Below are 19,497 nucleotides of genomic sequence, written 5' to 3'. Positions count from 1 at the left end.
TGTGTCTGAAATGGCCGCCACAAGCCATCCAGTTGTGAAAAAAAGGTGGCTAAGAGCTCGGAATAGAAGTGACCTTGCCAAAACCGACCACATCCTGAGAGAAAATTCGGAGAGCAAACATTAGCTTGAGCCAGTGGAGAATGAGTAGTTTGTACTCTGTATCCCAGCAACCGCCAGAGAGGAAGCAAATGAGAAAAGTATTTGCCCTCCAAATTATTTCTTTCCGGCCAATAATTATTCGACGCAATTGCAGAATCATACACAAAAGAAAGTGTATTCTGTTATAAGAAAGCTCCCTGTGCAAGTGGCGAACATTTGAGCAGATTTGCAGAGCTTGGAGCTGGTTTGACACTGCCCTGGAATGTAACAACAGAATCCCAGAAGGTTAAAGGTCAGTCTTGTGTTCTCATTAACTCCTCTCTTGTCAGGGTTTTCAGCATTGTCCTGTCAGTTTGATTTTCTGCCGTACTGCATCTCTTTTCAACAAGCTATAAGAACATCCTAGGTCCTCATTCAGTAAATCATCTCACTTGCCTGCCTGAATTCATACCAGCTTCGTGACACAAGAACGCCACAGAAACCTCGAGATTCACAAAGGAGGGAAGGATGTGAGGGACGCAGGCAGCTCCACAATTTCAAGATTCAAGGCTGTTTATTGTCATTTTTCAGTAAACGAGTGCAAAGGAGAACAAACATCTGTTACTCCAGTTCTGATGCACCATAAATAAAACACAATTTTTAAAAAATGCAATAAATATGTATATAAATGCAGTCCTATATGCAATGTGCAAGTACCCTTTTTAAAAAATATTTATTCATTTATTGAGATGCAGCACAAACTAGACCCTTCTGCCCCTTCAAGCTGTGCCTCCCAGCAACTCTGACTGAGCTCTAGCCTCATGGCGGGACTGCCTGCAATGACCAATTAACCTACCAACCAGTACGTCTTTGGAACGTTGGAGGAAACCGGAGCACCTGGAGGAAATTTATGGGGAGAAAGTACAAACTCCTTACAGACAGGTACGGGAATTGTGTTGTGCTAACCACAATGCCACCATGCTACCAGAATTATCCTACATACACAGCCTAACAGTATGTACTTAAAGTGACACTAAGTATAGGAGTATCTGTACCTAACATTACTCTGACAGGAAATGAAAATGTAGTGGTGTGGAGTGGGTGCTGATCAGCCTGATGGCTTGGGAGAAGTAACCCTTTTTGAGTCTAGACGTGACATACCTACTTGTATGTCATGAAATTTGTTGCCTTGTGTAATACATAAAAAATTACTATAAGTTACAATATAAACATTTTTCAAAAATCACATGAGATTGTTCAGATGCTGGAAAACTTGAGCAACTTCTCATTCAATGTCAACAAGACCAAGGAGCTGATTATTGACTTCAGGAGAAGGAAACTGGAGGTCCCTCATTGGTGGATCAGAGGTAGAGAGGGGTAGCAACTTTAAATACCTCAGCATTATCGTTTCAGAGGGTCCAGCACCTAAATGCCATTATGAAGAAAGTGCAGCAGCACTTTTACTTCCTCAGAAGTTTGTGAAGATTTGGGATGAGATCTAAGACTTGCATAGATGTGTGGTGGAGAGTATATTGACTGGTTGCATCACAGCCTGGTATGGAAACACCAATGCTCTTGAATGGAAAATCCGACTAAAAGTAGTGGAAATGGCACAATTCATCACATTGAGCACACTTACAGGGTGCGTTGTTGTGGGAAAGAAGAATCCGTCACCAGGACTTGTGATATGCACCAGCTGCTCATACGACCATCCATCACCTGCTCCCAGGGCTTCAAGTGACCCTGATTGGGAGGAGCTAAGCAGGTGCTACACCTTACCCAAGGATGACCTGTGGGCTAGCAGAGGAAAGGAGCTCCTTCCACCTTCTTTGGTAGAGACATATCTCCACCCGGCCACCCACCATAAACTATATCTCTTCTTATAGTAGGAGATTAAATCTGAGCATATGCTTTGCTCCAAGCTGAACAATACCTAAGAAAGAGTCATGGAGTCATACATCACAGAAACAGGCCCTTTTGCCCAGCTTATCTATGCTGACCAAGATACCCATCTCATTTTGCCTGCATTTGATCCATGTCTGTCTATACCTTTGTGCCTATCCATGTACCTGTCCAAATGTTTTCCAAGCATTGTAATTATACCTGTTTCTCCTAATCCTCTCAACTTCAACATGGATGGTTCTAAGTCCAACTGCAAAAGGGGCTAGCAACCTCGTCCTGTAAACACCCAGAGTTACAGAAACATCAACTAAAGCTCCAAAGACCTCATCTCTGGGAGAAGAAGGATACACCAAGAAGTTGGGCACAACATGAAAGACTGGCCCAGGCCCAAGGACTCTGTCGAGCTGCTGTTGTCAGCCTATGCCCCACTACAGGTGATGGGCTTAAGTAAGTAAATCCCATTCCTATGGCAACCTGCTTCATGTAAGCCCTCCACCCTCAGTGTGAAAATTTTGCCTCTTAGATCTGTTTGAAATCTTTCTTCTGTCCTCTTAGACACCCTCACACTTGGAAAAAGACAATGACCATTCATCTTACATGATTTTATGAACCTCTAAGATCAGGCCTAGCCTATTTTGCTCCAGAGAAAGATATCCCGGCTTGCGCTGTCTCTCCTGATAACCCAAACTCCTCTTAACTTTTTTTAAACATATAATTATACCTGCATTCTAAAACTTTTCAGTAAATCGGAATCAGAATCAGATTTAATATCACCGGCAAACATCATGAAATTTGTTGTTTTGCAGCAGTAGTACAGTGCAATACATAAAATGTACTGGTAAATACAGGAAGAAATAGATATAAAAATACCAAATAAGTAGTGCAAAAATAGTGAGGTAGTGTTCATGGGTTTATTGTCCATTCAGATATCTGATGGCAGAAGGGAAAAAGCTGTTCCTAAAACATTGAGTGTGTGTCTACAGGCCCCAGTACCTCCTCTCTGATGGAATTAACGAAGAGGGCACATCCTACTTGGAGGGGGTCATCAATGATGGAGGCATCACCTTTTGAAGGTATCTTCGATGGTACGGAGGAACGAGTTCCCTCTTCCCTGGGACCTCTCTGCACCCCTCCTGGGCCTTTTGGCATCCTTCCTCGTCAATCCCCGACCTCGAGCTAACCTCTGACTGGGTTTGCTTCCTCACTTTTTCCATTCTGTGCCTCTCTTTAAAATATTCCAATATCCTTTAAGGAATCTGACCATTGCTTGAGCCACCTTCAAACATCTCCAACCTCGATGTTATCCTGAAATATAAATGCTAGCCTTGCAATTTGCTTTCCACAGCTTAAACATAAAAGCCTTTCAGATGTATAGATTGTTTTTTTAAGAATCTGACATGCACACTGAATTGTTTTACTGGGAAGGAATAGGAATAAATATGTTTTCTTTGCTATTGTGTGTTGGAGAGTGGGTGGAAATATGAAAAAAATTGAAATAATGATTAAAAACAAGAAGGGAGAAAGTAATTGCTGATGTTGGCCAGAGATTTGTGACTGAAATGAATTGAAAGAGTGCGTCTCCTAATGCCCTTATTATGCCTATTGCTCTATCTTTAAAAACAGCCTGTTATTACACTAATGAAAAACAACATTACTTCCTGTGACACACACAACAGCGTATAGATCTTACATCTCCCATGGAGGCCGTTTTCTGCAGTTATGCCAACGCGTAGGAACAACAGAAGCCCATTCGTCCCCTCAGACCTGTTCCACCATTCTACGTAATTAGAGCAACACAGCCACACAAAACGTTGGAGGAACTCAGCAGATCAGGCAGCATCTACAGAGGGGAAGTGGACAGCTGATGTTTTATGGGGTGAGACCCTTCATCTTGTTGGAAAGATAAAGGGGAGGCAGCTGGTACAAAAAGGTGGAGGGAAGGAGTGGAGGAAGAGCTATGTCTCCATTCCATGCACGGTCTTTGTTTAAAAAAAAGGTTTACTTATGTATTTACAATATTTAAATAATATGCAGCTTATTATTTACAAACATATATTAAAGCATCTGTTTGAAATATTGCCATCTCTGTTCAGATTGTACTCAGCCCCTGCGGTGCCCACTGATCCCAGGGGTAGTTGTTAATTGGTTCATTATTGTCACATGTACTCAGATAAAGTGAAAAGTTTTTGTCTTGTTCTAACGTGAAGAAAATCACTGGAGAGACAGTGGGTCTAGAAGTGTTTTATTCAACAAAAACAAGCAGCAGACATCATATTCAGACACTCTTGGAGCACGAGGCCTCCTGACCCAATATTACGTGACACTTTTAGATGCTAAAGATCAAAGGTAACAGCAGGACAGTTCTATAGTTAGAATGCATCTACAATGCTTCCTGTGAATCACATATAGTTTTCACACACCTTCTTTGCACCCACACTCCAAACACCCAAGATAAGGGTTAATCAGCATTGTCTGCTCTGCAATCAGTTCCAGTCCACAGATCACTATTGCTCAGGGTAACACACACAAAATACTGGAGGAGCTCGGCAGTCCAGGCAGCATCAATGGAAAAGAGTAAAGAGCTGACGTTTTAGGCTGAGACTCTCCATCAGGACTGCAGGGCTGCATTTTAAATTCAATCTAAAATCCACTTTCAGGTCTGAAGATTGGCTGCTGGTGAATTTAACGTTTGCTATATACCCTAACTCCAGAATGTGCCCTAACACTGCGTTCCATCCAGACTGATCACTCCGCACATAAGTACATCGAGGTACTACAGAAGGAAACCAGAATGCAAGATATTGTGTTCCAGTTACAGAGAAAGTGCAGCGCAGTTATACGACTAAAGTGCAGGGACATGAGAAAGCAGATGGAGAGATCAAGAGCTCACCTTTAGCACATGAGAGTCGTTTGCAGAATCTCAGATGGCATCAAGGAAGCATACAAGAATGAGACGGGTCGGCTGACTGGTGTTGCTATGCTATAGTACTCAACATCAGTAAAACCAAGGAACGGATTGTGGACTTCAGGAAAGAGAAGGCAGGAGAACACACAGCAGCCAACAGTGGAAAAGGTAAGCAGCTTCAAATTCATGGGTGTCAGCATTTCAGAGGATCTAACATGGTCGCCACATATGGATGCAACGATGAAATGGTTCCACTGCATTAGAGTTTGAAATGTGTGCTGAACGGCGGCTGAGGCAGTGGGCTTGCTCCGGGCTCTGTGTCTGTGGTGAACTACATATACCTGTCTGGACACACCCCCTGCTGACTGCTCCTGTGGCTCCTCCCACAGACCCCGGTATAAAGGTGATTGAGGCCTGAGCCCGGCCTCTCAGTCTCCAGGATGTAGTATGGTGGTCACTCACTGCTTGTTCCTCCTTCCAGTCAATAAAAGCCGATATCTCGCCTTTACGTCTCAGAGAGAGTTATTGATGGTGCATCAGTGTCCATGGACTCACTTTCATTCTGAACACTGTTTGCTTGCTTTTGCTGTCTGCATGATTTGTTTTTATTTCCTCTCTCTGCACATCTGGTGTTTGTTCAATTTTTTTTTAATGGGTTCTTTTGGGTGCATTGTTTTGTGGCTGCCTGTAAGGAGATGAATCTCAAGGTCGTATATTTTGATAATAAATGTACTTTGAACTTTGGAAGGTCACCGAAGATTAGCAAATTTCTGCAGATGTACGATGGAGAGCATTCTGCCCAGCTTTATCACCACCTGGTACGGGATTGAAAGAGACTACAGAAGGCTCCAGGCTCAACCAGCTCCATCATGAGCACAAGCCTCCCCACTTTCGAGGACATCTGTGTCTCAAGGTGGCATCCACCATTAAAGAGCTTCACCAGCTGCGACACGCCCTCTTTCCATTACTGCCATCAGGGATGAGGGATAGGAGCCTGAAGACTCAGACTCAGCATTTTAAGAACAGCATTTTTCCCTACACCATCAGATTTCTGAACAGTCCATGAATCCTACCTCACTATTCCTCTTTCACACTAGTAATTATAAATCTATTTATTGTAATTTATATTGATTTTATATCCTGCACTGTACTGCTGCCATATAACAACACATTTCACGGACATATCAGTGCTAATAAACCTGATTCTGATTTAGACTTCACTCTCAAGTGAGGTCTTCATATTACTCTGGAAAATATTCAAATTGTTAAATATGTTACTTGCATTATTTCTTGTCTGTGAATATCCTTCACGCCAGAAAATCTTTGTGCAAACCATCATGATAGAAGCTTAGGAAATATGAAATGCATAGACAGGGTAGACAGCTGGAATCTCAATCCCATGGTAGAAATGTTAAGTACCTGAAGGCTTTAAAGTGAAAGGGGGAAAGTTTGAGGAAGATGTGTGAGGCAAGTTGCTTTTAAAGAACATAAGGCCATAAGACATTGGAGTAGAATTAGGCCATTCAGCCCACCGAGTCTGATCTGCTGTTTTATCATAGCTGATTTATTTTCCCTCTTAACCCCGTTCTCCAGTCTTCTCCTCATAACCTTTCACACCCTGACTAATCAAGAACCTATCAACCTCCGTCTTAAAATGCACCTGGTTACCTGGACTCTGCAGCTGCGTGCAGCAATGAATCCTACAAGCTCACTGCCCTCTGGCTAAAGAAATTCCTCCTCATCTCTGCTCTAAAGAAAATTAGAGCTTAGAAAAATAGAAGGCTATGGGTAAGCCTAGTAATTTCTAAGGTAGGGACATGTTCAGCACAACTTTGTGGGCCGAAGGGCCTGTATTGTGCTGTTGGTTTTCTATGTTCTAAATGGACATCCCTCTACTTTGAGGCTGTGCCCTCTGGTCCTAGACTTCCCCAGCAAAGGGAACATCCTCTTCACATCCACTCTATCTAGGCCTTTCTGTGACGAGAGGCCTAGGCAAGGATAATAAGGACCCATGTGCCGGAGTATCTGACACTAGGATTGAGACACGATACGAGACTGAGACAAGGACAGAGTTCTAAATGATGTTAAATGAGAAGTTGAGCTGATGATTGAGCCTCAAACCTCAGTTCAGATGCTCTTTAAATATTTAAATCCTGGCACCAAAACAAGGCTGCCAATTAGAGTCCAAGTCTCTAAAGGGACTGCGTCAGCTATCCATATTCCAAAGAACGGGAGCGACTAAGCCCCGGAAGATGGCGTGGTCGGGTGCATATTGTAACACTTTCAACATTAGATAGGTTTCAACAAGATCCCCCACCTTCTTCTAAACTCCAGCAACTACAGGCCCAGAACCTTCGATCGCTGCTCATATGATAATTCTTTCATTCCTGGAATCATCTTTGTGAACCTCCTCTGAATCCTCTCCAATGCCAGTACATCCTTTCTTAAGGGCCCAAAACTGCTCACAATACTCCCAGTGAATGTGATAGGGGCTTGGAATGTGCTGATGGTGGAAACAGATACAGTAGGGGCATTCAGACAGGCACATAAATGTGCAGGATGCTGGGATATGGGTAACGTGCAGGGAGAGATGGGATTAGTTTAATTCAGCATCATGTTCAACACAGACATTGTGGGCTGAATGGTCTTTTCCTGCACTACACTGTTCTATGTTCTATCAGAAACCATTGGCAGAATTCACAACACAGAGGTTGCTTGTTTTTAATTACTTATTTAGAGATCTATCATGGTAACAGGCCCTACTTGCCCAATGACCCTGCTCCACCCAATCGTACCCACGTGACCAACTAACTTACTAACCCGTATGTCTTTGGAATGTGGGAGGAAACTGGGACACTCAGAAGAAACCCATGTGGTCATAGGGAGAACGCACAAGTTCTTTACAGACAGCAGCAGGAATTAAACCTGGGTCACTGGTGCTGAAAAGCATTACGCTAACCGCAATGAGGCCAGAATGCAAAATTCACACAACTGCTGAATGGTGTCAGTTTCAGTAAAAGTACATTCAGCGAAAAGATTAGCCTTATCTGGCATATATGCGTTGAAACAGAGTGAAATGTGTTGTTTGTGTCACATCAAATCAGTGAGGAAGCGTAGTCTATGTCCTTGTGCAACATCATAAATGTCTCTGAGGAGCTTTTCTGAAGGTCAGTGCCAAGTCTCATTGCCCATTGAAAACACTAGGCCATTATTCTGATATTTATTGAGCTGAACACAGGGGAATTCAAATTGAGCTGCCCAGCCTTCTTCCAACCAAGGGAAATAATGCTGAAAGTTCTCTCTTAACAATGTCCCCATAACCAATCCCAATAAAAGTTCAAAGTACGTTTATTATCAAATGTACGCAGTACACAACCCTGAGATTCGTCTTCTCCACAGACTGCCATGAAACAAAGAAAACCATGGAACCTGTTCAAAGAAAAACATCATCATCCCCCCCGCAAAAAAACAAAACAAATCGCATAAATGACAAGAACATCAACCTCCCCACACGCGCAGAAAATAAAGTTGCATAGAAAGCAACAAGAATATCAACCCCACTCCCAGCCGCACATGGGCAAAACTAAAGAGAAATTAGTTGATTTCCACCCAAGACATTGACGATTTCTTTCCTCCCATTGAGACTGCTCAGGCCAGTGGATTGTTTGATACTCTCGTTTCCAGCAATATTTGGACCAGCAATTTGCATATCCATTAAATTATTTGTAAAATTATGATTAAGGATTGTGTTCTTGTGGCTCTTTTCTCCATGCCTTTCTCTCACGATTGTTGGCAGCTCACCAACATTATAATTGCTTACCACCCACTTGGGAGGCAGATGGGAAACCAGGACATCATCTTCACAATGTTGAGAGCCAGCAACGCAAATTATCCTCATGTCACCATCGCTTTCATTAGTTTGTGTTGAAGCTCCTGGATGAATAACTCCATTCATGCCTGTCACTTATCTTTGCTCTATGCAAATCTCTCATGTGCCATCTCTGTGGTCTGAGACAGAAAGAACAGGACACGGCCGCTGTATTGTAAGTGACAGCAAGGCTTTCCACAGGCTGCTTCTGCGCTGAAGCAGAGGGAATCTCCGCTAGGGCTGTTTGGTTCGTGAACAGTGTACACTGAACCACTCAGGGGGCAGAAATCAACCAATAGCACACTGGGGTTTCCAGACCCAGCTGCCTGATGATGGAGAAAGAGCAAAAGTGACCATGTATTTCAGTGTTTGAACTTCCTGTAACCGCTGAAGTACTTTTACAGTGCAAAGAATAGTGGAACTTTCCTGCCAGTTAATGGCAAACTCGGGAGGCTGGAAATCCAGAGCAACATGTATAAAATGCTGGAGGAACTTATCAGGTCGGGCAGCATCTATGGAGAGGAATAAGCAGTAAACATTTTGGGCTCAGATCTTTCAGTTAGTCATCAGCATCTATTACTTACTGCCTATTCTGAGGCTGTATGGGTGGATTCTTTATTGCTGTTGCTGCAACAATTGTTTTTTGACCAGTCAGGGTTGTTAGCCCTAAGCTAAGGACCGGTGGACCACTCAGGCTGACCTCTATCCTTTGACCTTTGGCATGGGTGACCCTTCCAGGAGCTAAAACACAAGACCCTGACTCCAGCCAACATTGCTCTCCAGGCCATTGAGGCACGCAAGCCTCCAGACCCTACCTCAAGGCTGTGGTCCCCTTGGAGGAAACAGCATCCATGGAGAGAAATAACCATTCAACATTTTGGACCAGGACCCTTCATCTTGATGAAGGTTCTTGGCCCAAAATATCAACAGTTTATTGTTCTCCATAGATACTGCCTGACCTGCTGAGTTCCTCTCCATAGATACCACCTGACCTGCTGAGTTCCTCTCCATAGATACTGCCTGACCTGCTGAGTTCCTCTCCATAGATACCGCCTGACCTGCTGAGTTCCTCTCCATAGGTACTGCCTGACCTGCTGAGTTCCTCTCCATAGGTACTGCCTGACCTGCTGAGTTCCTCTCCATAGATACTGCCTGACCTGCTGAGTTCCTCTCCATAGATACTGCCTGACCTGCTGAGTTCCTCTCCATAGATACCACCTGACCTGCTGAGTTCCTCTCCATAGATACCGCCTGACCTGCTGAGTTCCTCCACTGAAGCAGTTGTGTTACTTTGAATATCTAGCATCTGCAGAATCTCTTGTGTTTAGGATCCCAGAGAAAACTCCCTAGACCTTTCTTGGAATAGTGCCTTCCACCTAGGAGGCAGATGGAACTTTGTATTAAAGTCCTAGCAGATTTGATGCAACATAATGGTTCAGTGTCTCCAGTCAGGGGTGGAGAGCTGCTTTCTTATTACCACTGATTCTGTGATCCACACCTGTAGACACGAGAATGGCAGTGTAAAACTGCATTACCCTGAGCAGAAGAAAAAGAAAGCCCTTAACTCCGAGTGGAGTCATCAGGGCGCCGTTGTGATGGCGTTATTTTAGCAGGCTTTCTTGTTTTTACGAGGCCGAGTTGTTACCTCAATGCTCAACCCAGCACGGATGGAAAATGTGCAAGGGAGCCGGCTGGATTCGAACTTGGGAGACTTCGCTCCGAAGTCTGGAACTGATGCCATGACGCCACCATTTAAAACATTAAATTATAGGAATAAACATCATAACTAACACAGCAAAATTAAATACGACAGGACATCCTACAGGAGAAGGATCTCATCTGCAACATCTGTGGGTGGAAAGGAACTATCAATATTTAAGGACAATTCCTATTCTCCCACAGATGCTGCTCAGCCCGCTGAGTTTTTTAAAGTTCAAAGTACATCTATTATCTAAGTATGTATACATTACTTCCTCGTATACAACCTTGAGATTGGTCTCCTTACAGGCAGCCACAAAACAAGAAACCCAACAGAAGCCATTAACAGAAGACCGATGAACACCCAATATGCACAGAGAGAGAGAGAGAATAAACAAGTCATGCAAACAGCTAAAGCAAGCAAATAGCATTTAGAATGAAAGTGAGTCCATAGACACGAAGCCCAGAGCAGCTGGAGCAGGCCCACAACCTCAGCCTCAACGCAGCAAAGAGCAGCAGATTGTTTGTTCCTCCAGGTTCCTGTCGCTGTTTATCAGAATAAAATCAGTCTGTTCTGTGGGTACTCCAGAACCAATGATAGACTACTGTTCTGAAATCTTAACTCAGTTTCTATCTCCACAGATGTTTGCTGAGCCATTGATCATTCCCAGAACTTGATGGTTAATCTGAGCAGTTGCACTTTTTGCATGTAAGTAGCAAAGATGATGAATCTCAGACATTAGCATCCTTACACAACCTTTCCAATATTCTCACTAAGTTAAAATGAAGTACTTCATCTTTACAACTCAATGGGCCAGATTTTCAGCAGTTGTAGATCAACAGCACTTACCACTCACCTTGAAGAAAGACAAGATCATAAGGCATAGGAGCAGATTTAGGCTATTTGGCCCATTGAGTCTGCTCCGTCATTTCATCACGCCTGATCCAGTTTTCCTCTTGGCCCCAGTCTCCTGCTTTCTCCCTACATCCCTTCATGCATTGGCCAATCAAGAATTTATTAACCTCTGCATTAAGTATATGTACAGACTTGGCCTCCACAACTGCCTGTGGCAAATGATTTCACAGATTCAGCACTCTCTGGCCAAAGAAGTTCCATCTCATCTCCATTCTAAAAGGACGCACTTCAATTCTGAGGCTGTGTCCCCTGGTCTTAGACTGTCCCACCATAGAAAACATCCTTTACACATCTACTCTATCAAGGCCTTTACCTTTCGATAGGTTTCAATTAGATCACTTCTTACTCTTCTGAATTCTAGTAGATACAAGCCCAGAGCCACCAATTGCTCTTCATATGACAAGCCATTCAATCCTGGAATCATTTTTGGAAACTTCCTTCGAAACTGCTCCAGTTTCAGCACATCCTTTCTAAGATAATAGACACAAATCTGTTCACAGTACTCCAGGTAAGGCCTCACCCGTGCTTCCTAAAGTCTCAAAATTACATTTTTGCTTTTATATTCTAGTCCTCTCGAAATGAATGCTAACATTGCATTTGCCTTCCTCACCACAGACTCAACCTGCAAAATAACCTTTAGGAGATCCTGCACAAGGGCTCCCAAGTCCCTTTGTGATTCAGAATTTTGTATTAGTCTCTCCATTTAGAAAACAGTCAATCATTTCATTTCTTCTACCAAAGTGCATGACCATACACTTCCCAACACTGTATTCCATCTGCCACTTCTTTGCCCATTCTCCTACTCTGTATAAGTCCCTCTATAACCTCCCTATTTCCTCACAACTACCTGACCCTCCACCTATCTTCATATTGTCTGAAAATCTTGCAACAAAGCAGTCAATTCAATCATCCAAATTCTTGACATATAACGATAACAGTATCGGTCCCCACACAGACCCCTGTGGAAAACTATTAGTCACCAGCAGCCAACCAGAAAAGGCTTCTTTTATTCCCACTATTTGCCTCTGCCAATCAGCCACTGCTCTATCCATGCAAGAATCTTTCCTGTATTACCATGGGCTCATAACTTGTTAAGCAGCCTCATGTGTGGCACCTTGTCAAAGGCCTTCTGAAAATCCAAGTACACAACATCAACTGATTCTTCTTTGTCTATCCTGCCTGTAATTTATTCAAAGAATTCCAATAGATTTGTCAGCAAGATTTTCCTTTGAGGAAACTATGCTGACTATGGCCTATTTTATCATGTGCTTCCAAGTACCCCAAAATTACATCCTTAACAATCAACTCCAACATCTTCCCAAGCACTGAAGTCAGACTAACTGGTCTATAGTTTCCTTTCTTCGGCCTCTCTCCCTTCTTAAAGGGTGGAGTAACATTTACAATTTTCCAGCTTTCTGGACCCATTCCCGAATCATATTCAATCTAGTGATTCTTAAAAGATTATTACTAAAGCCTCCACAATCTGTTCAGCCGCCTCTGTTCAGTCCCCCTCAATAGTATCTAAAGTTTGTACTTATTATTGAAGGGAATGGCCACAGGTCTACAGAAATGGCTTTACCATTGCAGTGTCTTTACAGGATGAGTGACCTCAACCATTATCTCAACCCTTCAGACATTGTCTGCCTGGCGTCAGTGGTCACATAACCAGGATTTGTGATATGCACCAGCAGCTCATATGACCATCCACCAGCTGTTCCCATGGCTTCACATGATCTTGATCAAGGGGCTAAGCAGGTGCGACACCTTGCCCCAGCTTGAGCTGTACACTAGGGAAGGAGAGCCTTGTATCTCCTTTGGTGGAGACGTACAGCACCTTACCACCCTTATCTACACCCCTCATAATTATATCAATACTCCCCACACTCTCCTGTGCTTCAGGGGGGTTCAGTTCTTCTCGTTACCTCAGTAAAGCCACCAGCATAGTCAAAGACCACATCCACCCCAGATGTTCTCTCCTCTCCCCTCTCCATCAGGCAGAAGACACAAAAGCCTGAAAGCATTTCCCACTTGTCTCAAGGACAGCTTCTGTCCCACTGTTAACAGACTCCTCGATGAAACTCTTGGACAATAAGATGTTCTCTTGGCCTCACCATCCACCTCATTATAATCTTACACTTTATTGTTTACCTGCACCGTACTCCTCCAGGAGCTTGAACACTTTATTCTGCATTGGTATTGTTTTACCTTATTCTACCTCAAACTTTTCACTGTCTCTTGGTACATGTGACAATACTAAACCAATGAACCAATCTCCTGACATACGTCAGTGATATTAAACTTGATTCAGATTCTGATACCGATATCAATACATTCAGACCATTCTCACCAATATTACAAAGCTTCTTCTCTATTTTGCCAGTTCTAATCTGCTTACAATAATTTAAAGTCCACCTAACATATTAAACTGTGAACCTTGTCTTCTCTCCAGCACTTGCCAAGCAGTTACGAACTTCATTCTGATATCTCAGCATAACAATGAAATCATTAATCTTAGATAAAAACATTGCCCCTTCTTCCATCAGTTGTTGGATCTGGAAGGTGGAAACCTTTGCCCACACAGGAAATTGCAAAAAGGAGTTTAAAGTACATTTCAGCACCAAATAGTTGGCTTGACAGTTCGAGATTCAAGCACTTTGCTTGTTAAACAAGAGGTCAGCTGACTGGGAGAATAAAGCCTCTTGATTTAAGAAGCTGGATTTCATCTGGTGAAGTAAAGTTGAGGAATGGAGAACAATCTCACTGCCCTGTCTGGTGACACTGATGCTTTGTTAATATCCCGTAAATTTCAAGATTGTTTATTGTCCTTCTTCAATATAAGAATGCACAAGAGAACAAAATGATTGTTACTCCGGATTCAATGCAGCAAACAAAACAACACAAGAATAAAAAAGACAATAAGTATTATCGCAATCCTATAAACCACGATGTACAAGTAACAAGCACCTATACTCCATCCACCAGAAAAAGTGGGATCTCCCAGTGCCCACCCATTTTAATTCCACTTCCATTTCCGATATGTCTATCCAAGGCCTCCTCCACTGTCGTTGGAGGAACAACACCTTATATTCTGTCTGGGTAGCCTCCAACCTGATGGAATGAACATCGATTTCTCAACCTTCTGGTAATCACCCCACCTCACCGTCACCATTCCCCATCCCCTTTTCCCTCTCCCACCTTATCTCCTTGCCTGCCCAACACCTCCCTCTGGTGCTCCTTCCCCCTTTTTCTTTCTTCTGAGACCTTCTGTCCTCTCCTTTCAGACTCCCCTTCTCCAGCCCTGTATCTCCTTCACCAATCAACTTCCCAGCTCTTTACTTCACCCCTCCTCCTCCTGGTTTCAACTATCACCTTGTGTTTCTCTCCCCTCCAACCCTTTTAACTCTACTCATCTTTTTTTCTCCAGTCCTGCTGGAGGGTCTCGGCCCGAAACGTTGACTGTACTCTTTTCCATAGATGCTGCCTGGCCTGCTGAGTTCCTCCAGCATTTTGTGTGTGGTACAAGTACAATGGTTTAAGTGTGGTCTTATATACATCAGATGATCTTCTGTACACAGCCTAATTGCATGTACATAAAGTGCCACCAAGTACAGGAATGTCTGTACATAAGGTGACTGACAGGAAATTATATAGAAGTGGTGATGGGTTGGGTCAATAGGTGGAGGTTTTGATCAGCCTGATGTCTTGGGAGAAGTAACTCCTTTTGAGTCTAGACATGACACACCTACTGTATGGAATGAACTTTGTTGTTTAGTGCAATACATTAAAATTACAATAAGTTACAATCTAAACATTTTTTTTTAAATCGCAAAAGAATCTTCAGACTCTGGAAGTCCTTACCAACCTCTCACTGGATGTCAGCAGGACCAAGGAGCCGATTATTGACTTTGGGAGGACAATAAGCCAGCTCTCATTGGGAAAATCAGAAGTGGAGGGAGTCAGCAACTTTAAGTTCCTTTATGATATCATTTCAGAAGTTCTATCCTGGGTCCAGCATGTAAATGCCATTACTAAGAAAACACAATAAGCATAAAAAACACAACAAATATGAATACAAAAGATTAGCTTATATGCATAGACTGATTGTATGTCCATAACATGCCACTAGGAACAGGAGTATCTGAATTTAAGAAGAAATGACAGAAAATGATAAAGTAGTGGAGGTTAGGGAAGTGGAAGGGTGGGTTACTGGGTGGAGGTGTTGATCAGCCTGACAAATTGGAGGAAATAACTGCTTTTGAGTCTGGTGGTCCTGGCATGGATGCTACATAGCCTCCTCCCTGACGGGAGTGGGACAAACAGTCCACGAGCAGGGTGTGCGGGATCCTTCATGATATTGCTGGCCTTTCTCCAAGTTTTCCGTTGTTATTAATCTTAGTTTTACATTGTCAGATGAAATGTTAACAAGTGCTATGATGTCCACTTAGCCTCTGCAGTCATACAGACAAACCAAATGTTTCTAGCTGCCCAAATGACGTTCTTGTCTGGGACAACTGCACTTAGCTCATGTTTAGCGTCATGTTCGGCCCTGTTGCTATGGTAAATATTTCTTTTTAAATGCCGGATCAAATAAAAATGCAAAAGTACATGCCTGGTCCCTCCCAAACACTAAGCAGGGTAAGAGGAAGACTGGTTTAATTAGTCATTTATACAATCTCTCATGGTCCCAGAACACATCTTCCAGGTTCAAGAAAACTCACCAATGTCTCTACTTTCTGAGGAAGCTGTGAATACTCACAACCTTCTAGATATGCACAATTGAGGGCATCCGAACCAGCTGCATTACTGCATGGCAATGGACAGGCAGGCTTGACAACGGGTAGTTAAAACTACCCAATGCATCACTGGCACCAGCCTACCCGCCATCAAAGATGTGTGTATGGAAAGGTGCCAGAAAAGGGCCAGTAATGCCATGAAGGATCCCACCTAGCCTGCTCATGAACTGTTTGTCCCACTCACATCAGCGAGGAGGCTATGTAGCATCCACGCTGGGACCACCAGACTCAAATAGTTACTTTCCCCAAGCAGTGAGGCTGATCAGCACCTCTACTGATTAACCAGCCTACAAACACATCAGCCGCCTCCTCTCCACAGCCCCTCAATACTCTTCATCCCCAAGCACTGCCACTTTATGCCTACACTCCACATCTCATGCCTGCACTGACACAGTGTTTTCAGAATCAAATCAGGCTTAATTTCACCGGCATATGTTGTGAAATTTGTTAACTTTGTGGCAGCAGTACTTTGCAATACATAATATTAGAGAAACTGTTTTGAATGTATGCAATTAAATAACTAGTGCAAAAAAAATGGAAATAATGAAGTAGTGAGGTAGTGTTCGTGGATTCAATGTCCATTCAGAAATCGGATGGCAGAGGGGAAGAAGCTGTTCCTGAATCATTGGGTGTGAGCCTTCAGGCTTCTGGACCTCCTTCCTGATGGTAGCAATGAGAAGAGGGCATGTCCTTGGTGATGGAGGTCCTCAATGATGGATGCTGCCTTTTCGTGGCACCACTCCTTGAAGATGTCCTGGATACTACGGAGGCTGGTGCCCATGATGGAGCCGAGTTTACAACTCTTTGCAGCTTAATTTGATCAATCCTGTGCAGTAGACCTCCGCATACCAGACGGTGACCTAGCCAGTTAGAACGCTCTCCACGGCACACCTGTAGAAATTTGTGAGTGTTTTTTGGTGACATGCCAAATCTCCTGCTGCTACCGAGAAGAGTTTTTCTTGCCAAGAGTCACTTTGTCACTGTGTCATTTCCTGTCAGAGTCACTATGTTCAGACACTTGGCATCGCTTTACATACATAAAATCAGTCAATGTATATAAACTAATCTTATGTACTGCATATACAGCCACACTTAACACTTTCTTGTACATTCTGTTTTATAGGATTGCATTTAAATTTATATTTATTCCCTTTTTACACTCAGTGTGTTCTTTTAATGCTACATGGGACCCGGAGTAACAATTGTTTTGTTTTCCTTTACACTCGTGTACTGAAGACTGAAAATAAACAATCTTACAAATACGTTGATAAAGTCTGTTTTAGTTGAAGTGTCCTTCTGGCCTGTGCTGATGCTAAATGTGCATGGCACCTCACTATGTAAAAAAATGAACATCACTTTTGCCTCCTCACGAGGAGAACGTACAAACTCCTTTTGGGCACGGTGGAAATGGAACCCTGATCACTCATCGCTGACTGGCGCTTTAATGCGATGTCCTAACCACTACACTTCTCTGCTACCCACATTTCTCCCCTTCTTTAATTTGCTCTTTAATTCTTTTGTTGCCTCTCTCATTCTCTCTCTCCCTCCTTTCCTTCCATTTATTTTTATTCTTTCTCTCTTTCTCAGCCCCAGTCGGGTTTTAAGACATCGAGACAGCAAGAACCTGACTCTCAACATGGACAAGACAAAAGAGAGGATGGTGGACTTCGGGAAGGTGTAGGCCGACCACTTACAATTGCACATCAATGGCTCAGCTGTGGAGAGAGTCAAGAGCTCAACGTTTGTTGGTGTGCACACATAAAGGACAATCTAACCTGGACCCTCAACACCTTCTCATTAGTCAAGAAGGCACAGCAGTGTCCATACCTTGAGCTGATTGAGGCGTACAGGGCTCCCAGCCCCCTTTCTAACAAGTGTCTACAGGAGCACCACCCAGAGTATCCTGTCTGGATGCATCATTGTGTGGTACGGAAGCTGTAAGACATTAGATCAGAAGACCCTACAGAGGTGTGGTAAACTATGTGTATACCTGTCTGGACATGCCCCTCTGCTGACTGCTCCTTTGGCTTCTCCCAGAGACCCCTGTATAAAGGCGAATGAAGGCACTGCTCCTCCCTCAGTCTCCAGGATGTAGTGGTCAGTTTGCAGCCCATCTTTTGCCTCCCGTCTCCGAGAGTTATTGATGGTGCATCAAGAGGACAGTAAAAACTGCTGAAAGAATCATCAGGGTCTTCTCCCCCCTCCTTATTGGGTGTGAGTTCTGTTCAGGCTTATTGTCATCCAACCATACACGCATATACAGCTAAATAAAGCATTTTTCCTCTGGGGCCAGGCTGCAAACTCAGTGCATACAGTCACACACCATTACGATCCAGCACGTACAGTCACACAGACACGATCCAGCACGTAGTCACGCAGTCACGATCCAGCACGTACAGTCACACAGTCACGATCCAGCATGTACAGTCACACACAGTCACGATCCAGCACGTACAGTCTCACACAGTCACGATCCAGCACGTACAGTCACACAGTCACGATCCAGCACGTACAGTCACACACAGTCACGATCCAGCACGTACAGTCGCACAGTCACGATCCAGCACGTACAGTCTCACACAGTCACGATCCAGCACGTACAGTCACACACAGTCACGATCCAGCACGTACAGTCACACAGTCACGATCCAGCACGTACAGTCACGATCCAGCACGTACAGTCTCACACAGTCACGATCCAGCACGTACAGTCATACACAGTCACGATCCAGCACGTACAGTCTCACACAGTCACGATCCAGCACGTACAGTCACACAGTCACGATCCAGCACATACGGTCTCACACAGTCACGATCCAGCACGTACAGTCACACACAGTCACGATCCAGCACGTACAGTCACGCACAGTCACGATCCAGCACGTACAGTCACGATCCAGCACGTACAGTCACACAGTCACGATCCAGCACGTACAGTCACGCACAGTCACGATCCAGCACGTACAGTCACACACAGTCACGATCCAGCACGTACAGTCACACAGTCACGATCCAGCACGTACAGTCACACACAGTCACGGTCCAGCACGTACAGTCACGATCCAGCACGTACAGTCACACTGTCACGATCCAGCACGTACAGTCACACACAGTCACGATCCAGCACGTACAGTCATGCACAGTCACGATCCAGCACGTACAGTCACACAGTCATGATCCAGTACGTACAGTCACACACAGTCACGATCCAGCACGTACAGTCACACACAGTCACGATCCAGTACGTACAGTCACACAGTCACGATCCAGCACGTACAGTCACACAGTCACGATCCAGCACGTACAGTCACGCACAGTCACGATCCAGCACGTACAG

The 19,497-nt window shown here is 43.9% G+C and overlaps 1 long non-coding RNA gene across 2 annotated transcripts; it reads left to right on the top strand.

Annotated features, from left to right (window-relative positions):
* The first annotated feature begins 208 nt into the window (after positions 1-208).
* On the top strand, positions 209-18,627 carry LOC132382371 (uncharacterized). 2 transcript variants are annotated; one of them, XR_009508297.1, is made up of 4 exons: positions 209-1,020; positions 4,638-5,053; positions 11,094-11,160; positions 17,748-18,627. It is a non-coding gene; the product is annotated as an uncharacterized LOC132382371 (long non-coding RNA). The 2 variants fall into 2 exon arrangements; XR_009508296.1 differs by lacking the exon at positions 209-1,020 and adding an exon at positions 1,359-3,856.
* Positions 18,628-19,497: the final 870 nt, after the last annotated feature.

This window comes from Hypanus sabinus, chromosome 28, assembly GCF_030144855.1.
Source record: "Hypanus sabinus isolate sHypSab1 chromosome 28, sHypSab1.hap1, whole genome shotgun sequence".
In the NCBI taxonomy this organism is placed as follows: Eukaryota; Metazoa; Chordata; class Chondrichthyes; order Myliobatiformes; family Dasyatidae; genus Hypanus; species Hypanus sabinus.
The sequence above is the reverse complement of the archived record's forward strand: the minus strand, read 5'-3'. Positions and strand labels throughout refer to the sequence as shown.